General features: G+C 38.1%; 1 pseudogene; it reads right to left on the reverse strand.

Moving 5' to 3' along the window:
- Positions 1-6,435: 6,435 nt before the first annotated feature.
- LOC120363340 (5S ribosomal RNA) lies at positions 6,436-6,553 on the reverse strand (annotated as a pseudogene).
- Between the last annotated feature and the right edge of the window lie 491 nt (positions 6,554-7,044).

Raw genomic sequence — 7,044 nt, forward strand, 5'->3', positions numbered from 1 at the left:
AGGACTTCCCTGACCTTTAGAGAGCCATATACTTTTCTGTCTAAGGAATAGTCTTGAATAACAGAATTACCAAATGACTACAAAACAATGCCTGCCTGACTGGGTTTTTTGCTCCCTCAAAGAATAGACAATTGTGTCAGTTGGCCTTTTTATGATTAATGGAGTAATGATGGTCCTGTTTAATACCTTTTCCTGAGATAATTTGGGTGGAACCTCATGCCTCTGCAAATTTTAAATTTAATTTTCAGGTTGGGTTACCCAGAATTCACTGGAGTAAGCTTTCCTGATATGAAAAGAAGAGATACAAGTTCCTTTCTCTGAAGAGTTATCATGTAATCATGCTTTTTAAAAAATAATTTATTGCCACAGAAGTTAGAAGTAGAAGATTTCCACTCTATGGGGAAGTAAGTCAGTACTAGAATAATGTAGGCCCATACACATTGTTCTTCATACTCTTCCTCAACCATATCATCTTGAGCAGTTTTTATTAAGGCATATGAAATGGCCTGATCACTTTTCCATTTTCTTACTGTCCTAATCTCTTAAGAGACAAATCACTTTTAAATAGAAAAAAATCAAGGTATAAAATATAAAAATGAAACTTAGATTTGGGCTAATTAGCCCCTTAAAATTACAAGGTCAGATACCTAAATACTATAAAAGGGAGTAGTATATTTAGGTAATTTTAAAAAAATACTATGCATGTATACATGAAACAGAATTAATATACCTGTGATTCTTTTAAAAGTAATAGGTCACCAACTATTGGTTATGGCCAAGTGAGGAGACAAATTCTTTCTGTAAAAAGCAACTATAAAGCTGGATAAAATTGACAAAAACAATCATTTTGACACTCTGAAAATGAACCAAAGCCATAAAACAACCTGAGAAGCATTTAGGCTTGAAAGACTGCTGAATATAAGAATAATGAAAATCTGTAGCATTCTAGCCTGAAGCTGCTCACATATCCTCCCACCCTTCTTCCTCACTTCTGTAAGGACAGAGGTTTTTTTAAGGAAGCAGGCCAGGCGCTGAGGACATGCAGCTTCTCTGTCATGATAAATGAGAGCTCACTCAATCTGGAGTGATGAGAAACCACTCCCAGTGGCATATTCGGTACAAGTGCTGATCTCTGAGGTGAGTAAACAGGGAAACCCAGTGGCTCTACTAGTCTGAAGCTGCAGTCACAGTTGGAGAATATTTCTGGCTGTGTATATTTCCTGGAAAAGGATTAGTTCACTCAATCCTGGCTACCCCTGGATTTGTTTGCATAAAAGAAAGGATAAGAAAAGGTCCAGTGGTAAGTAAAAGCTGGAGCTTGAAAACACCTGAACTCTGAGTGAGCTCCCCTACCACATAGAGATCCTTTGGCAAAAGACAGAAGCCTTACTGGCTCAAGTGTTTGAGCACAAACTCTATCCAATCACTAAGCCATGCTGGCATGAGGAAACCTTTAGGCATCCAGGTTTAGAAGTGTGTATGTATGTATATGGGTGTGTGTGTCTGTGTGTGTGTGTGTGTGTGTGTGTGTGTGTGTGTGTAGATATACATATATATGTATAGATATGCATTATATATTGGTATATATATTGGTATATATGTGTATATTTTAACTGAGCAGAAATATCAGCATGTGCAAATGGCAGAGAAAATTTTTTTTTACAAATTTTGGGCAAGCAAGTTACTTAAAAAAACAAAAAACAGCAACAATAAGTCTTTATGAAGTTAAAAAAATTAGAATACAAACTTATTACATTACCTAATATGTCCACTTTCCAACAAAATAATTATAAGATATGCAAAAACCAAGAATATGTGACCCATATTCAGGGAAAAAAAATCATTGAACAGAAATAGTCTCTGGTTGTCCCCAGATGCTAGATTTTGCAGACAAAACATATACAGCAACTATTTTCAAAAGCAGCTATTTCATTCAAAGAACTAAAATAAACCATGTTTTAAAAATTAATATATGACAGCAGTCAATCAACAAATAGAAACTCTCAGGTGATAGAAATTAGAAAAAGGAACCAAACGCATATTCTGGATTTGAAAACTGAAGTGAGGGATTCACTAGAAGCACTCAATAGCAGATTCAAGATGGCAGAAGAAGGAATCAATGAACTTGGCAGATCAGCAGAAATTATCCCAGCTGAAGAACAGAGACCTGTGGACATCAAATATACCAATATACATGTAATGAGAGTTCCAGCAGGAGACAAGAGAGAGATGAGGACAGAAAAATATCTTTAAAAAGAATGACTGAAAACATACTAAATTTGATTTAAAACATTAATCTGCAGATTCAAGAAGCTCAACAAACCACAAGAACATAAACTTTCTGCCTGAAACTTTTCTCCCTGGCTTTCTGTGATTCTGTACTCTCATTAATCCCTTCACACTACTTGACTGTTTCTTTACTTTGTTCTTTCCTCAATCCTTTTTTTCTCAGTGAGTGTGTTTTAAAATCCCATGCAATTCATATTTTTGTATACTCTACACTCACATAGAAATTCCATTGATTTTCATAGTCCATCAGTAAAGAGACTTTCAAAACTCTTAAGAGGGTTTCTATATTTCTATTGCCTGGTTAAATACCTCTTTGCGGATGTTTCTCTAGCATCCTAAATGCAGAATGTAGATTCTTCTTCTGTTCCATATGTCCATAATTTTATTATCACCAGGAATGGCTACTCTATGTAGCGACAGACATCTCAAAACCTGTTACCTTTGACATTTCCTTCTTCCTCAACTATACCCAGTTGCCAAGCCATATAAATTCCACTGACCATTGTTTCCCTCCTCTTCATTCCCACTGCTGCTTCACTAGTTCAGGATTTCATTACTTGCTCACCCAGATTGATACTACAGCAGTAACTGAATTTCATGACTCTGTTGTCTCTTCTTTTTAATCCATTCAAAACATAGTGATCAGATTAATATTCCTAATGCATAGCTCTGATCATTTCACATTAAAACAACAATAAAAAGATTTGATGGCTTCCCTTGGCTCATTAAATCTGAATTTCTTAGCAGAACATTCCTTTCCAAAGTGTATTTACCACTTCCCTTCAGCAACCCCAAATTCCAATTGTGAAAAAAATTGGCTACTTTTTTCAAATGCACTGAAATAAACCATAAGGTTTAAAAATAAAAAAGAAAGAAAGAAAGAAAAGTAAGGGGAATGTTTTATTACTTTTGGGTGGGTACACATTCCCTGACAACTTGTAAATGTTCTAAGATTTAAGATTATGTAAGTTTTTGGAAGCATAGAGTAGCCACATCAGCTATGGGAGATGAAAAGATCAGGACACATGGTCATGGATTATGATGAACACATGGACAGGATTGGGGTGGAGGAGATCCCACTCTGCACTTTCTCAGCCAGTTACAGACAAGAAGACAAATTCATTTATCTGCTGAACAGGAGCATGTTACCAGTAAATGGATACAGATGAACAGAGCTTCTAGCACAGGCTGCATGAGACAAATAAGACAAAGATTGGAGCAAACATTTCTGGGATACTGTTTTGCTATTTGGAGGCATAGAGGAACTTGTAGTTCCAGATGGACGTGGGCAAAAATATCTGGGCAAACCCTCAGAGGTCCAGAGACTCTTGACAATGGGAAGCTGGAGAATCTTGATTAACTGTCATGAAGTTGCTTTGTTTTTATAAACATGCTGCTGACGCCCTGCACAACACTTGGCTGGAAAATGGAAAAAGCTTTCTATTACTTTACGACTTTGTAAGTAAAATAAGCTGTGTGGATTTTGCAAATTAGGTAACAAAAACTGCAGTTGCTGGTTGAATGTGGGTCAAATTGCTTAGCTGAGCCTGCCACTCTCTTTGTACCTAAGCCAAAGGTAATCTTTGGTTCTGTCTGTGAATTGTAATGAATTTTAAATTCATGAGCTCCGCATTTTAAAAATTTCACTGTGAGGCCGGGTGCGGTGGCTCAAGCCTGTAATCCCAGCACTCTGGGAGGCCGAGGTGGGTATATCACAAGGTCAAGAGATTGAGACTAGCCTAGCCAACATGGTGAAACCCCATCTCTTCTAAAAACACAAAAATTAGCTGGGCATGGTGGCGTGTGCCTGTAGTCCTAGCTACTTGGGAGGCTGAGGCAGGAGAATCGCTTGAACCCAGGAGGCGGAGGTTGCAGTGAGCTGAGATTGCACCACTGCACTTCAGCCTGGCAACAGAGTGAGACTCCATCTAAAAAAAAAAAAAAAAGAAGAAAAAGAAAAAGAAAAAGAAAAAGAAAAAGAAAAAGAAAAACATTCACTGTAAAAGTATGCACAGTAGGCCAGGCGTGCTGGCTCATGCCTATAATCCCAGCACTTTGGGAGGCTGAAGCAGGTGGATCACCTGAGGTCAGGAGTTTGAGATCAGCCTAGCTAATATAATGAAACCCCATCTCTATTAAAAATACAAAAAATTAGCTGGGCATGGTGGTGGGCACCTGTAATCCCAGCTACTAGAAAGTCAGGCAGGAGAATTGCTTGAACCTGGGAAGCGGAGGCTGCAGTCAACTGAGATCATGCCACTGCACTCTAACCTGGGCAACAAGAACAAAACTCTGTCAAAACAAAACAAACAAACAAACAAAAAACAAACAAAGTAAGCATGCATAGTAATTAAAGATAAATAGAGCCAAAAAAGTAAGGTTATTCAGAACATCAGAGACATGAAGAGTAACAAAGCTCCTGTTAGAGCAAGTTATTCTCTGTGGTTGTCCTTTCTCTTACCTGACAAAATCAAGGTAACTGCAAATTTCTTCTAGTTTCTGAAGTTATAGTCTTCATAATCATACCAAATTTCACAATGCCCCTCAAAACTGCTAAGGGTGTTACTGAATGCAGGAATAGGAAGTCTAAACAAATTAGAATAGATTGAACTTACAGTCAGTTCCTTCAGTGCCATTTTTTAAAAACAAAGTTACACATTTTGCTTACTAAAAATGGTCATGAGAAGTATATAAAACCATTTTACTGTAACATATCTGAACTCAGTCTTCAACAAAACATAATTTTTCTAAGTCTTTTATTTGATCTCAAGACTTTCTATAATCATCTGTAATACCAATGCTTCTCAATTTATCTGGATTAATTTTGCAATTAGAGTATTTCTAATATTAAATGATGAACAATGACACTGTAGTAAAAGTTAGCTAAAGCAAATCTCCCACAAAGCAACTTTCTTATATATATTTTCCTCATATAGCATGACAGTGAGAAGCCAGGATTCTGGAGTCGGCTCTATATGCCAGCTTATCAGCTATGTGATATTCAGCTAATACTCAATACTACTCTCTGTGCCTCAGGTTCCTTATGTGTAAAATAGGGAAAATGAAAGTACATTGTACTTACAGCTCATGGCATTATTACATTTAAAGAGATAAAATGTAAACACTGGCATTATCAATAAATCAGTATGATCATCTATTCTTATTATAGTCATGCTGTTTTATTGCTTTAAATCTTTAGTCATGAAATGTAGCCTTACATATATTGCTGACAATAAAATTATTTACTATGATTCCTGAAAGCTGAAGTTTGTAAGATTAATATTTTTTGCTACATAGACTATGAACCTAGCCTAAAATACATAGTCAGGTATTTTGAGCACAACATAATAATACTAATAGAATTTGATGTTATTTTTTTCTTTAAAACATGCAACCACTGGACACAGTGTCTCACGCCTGTAATACCAGCCCTTAGGGAGGCTGAGGCAGGTGGATCACCTGAGGTCAGGAGTTCAAGACCAGTTTGGCCAATATGGTGAAACCCCATCTCTACTAAAAATACAAAAAATTAGCTGGACATGGTGGCAGGTGCCTGTATTCCCAGCTACTCCAGAGGCTGAGGCAGGGGAATCACTTGAACCTGGGAGGCGGAGGTTGCAGTGAGCTGAGGTTGCACCACTGCACTCCAGCCTGGGTGACAGGAGCAAAACTCTGCCTAAAAAAAATGAAGAAACAAACAAACAAAATAAACCATGCAAGCAAATACCCCAGACCATATGTCACTTGGGTAGGTGGCATTATAGCATTAATTTTTTAAATTAATTTTTATTTTTTATTTTTTATTTATTTATTTATTATTTATTATTTTTTTTTTTTTGAGATGGCGTTTCGCTCTTGTTGCCCAGGCTGGAGTGCAATGGCGCGATCTCGGCTCACCACAACCTCCGCCTCCTGGGTTCAGGCAATTCTCCTGCCTCAGCCTCCTGAGTAGCTGGGATTACAGGCACACGCCACCATGCCCAGCTAATTTTTTAGTATTTTTTTTAGTAGAGACGGGGTTTCACCATGTTGACCAGGATGGTCTCGATCTCTTGACCTCGTGATCCACCCGCCTCGGCCTCCCAAAGTGCTGGGATTACAGGCTTGAGCCACCGCGCCCGGCCTATTTCTTATTTTTTTAAAAGAAGCCTACAGCACCAGTATTCCCAGGCGGTCTCCCATCCAAGTGCTAACCACGCTCGACCCTGCTTAGCTTCCAAGATCAGACGCGATCCGGCGCGTTCAGGGTGGTATGGTCATAGACTATAGCATTCATTTTTAAATAATAATGCTTTATTTTTAATACAACTCTTAGAAATTGTAATGGTTACATGCAGATGAGCAAGACTTTGGCTAAAATTAACTATATCACACTATCTAGCATTCTGTAGGCTTGCAGACTAAATGCTAGATAACTATTCAGATTCTGTCTAGGTCATCAAGAACATTTTCAATAGTGTATTTTTTGTTCATATACTGCAAGGTATATATTTTTTAATTTTTTTTTTTTTTTGAGACAGAGTTTTGCTCTTGTTACCCAGGCTGGAGTGCAATGGCATGATCTCAGCTCACTGCAACCTCCGCCTCCTGGGTTCAGGCAATTCTCCTGCCTCAGCCTCCTGAGTAGCTGGGATTACAGGCAGGCGCCACCACGCCCAGCTAATTTTTTGTATTTTTAGTAGAGACGGGGTTTCACCATGTTGACCAGGATGGTCTCGATCTCTTGACCTTGTGATCCACCCGCCTCGGCCTCCC

This window comes from Saimiri boliviensis, chromosome 4 (genome assembly GCF_048565385.1).
Source record: "Saimiri boliviensis isolate mSaiBol1 chromosome 4, mSaiBol1.pri, whole genome shotgun sequence".
Classification (NCBI taxonomy): Eukaryota; Metazoa; Chordata; class Mammalia; order Primates; family Cebidae; genus Saimiri; species Saimiri boliviensis.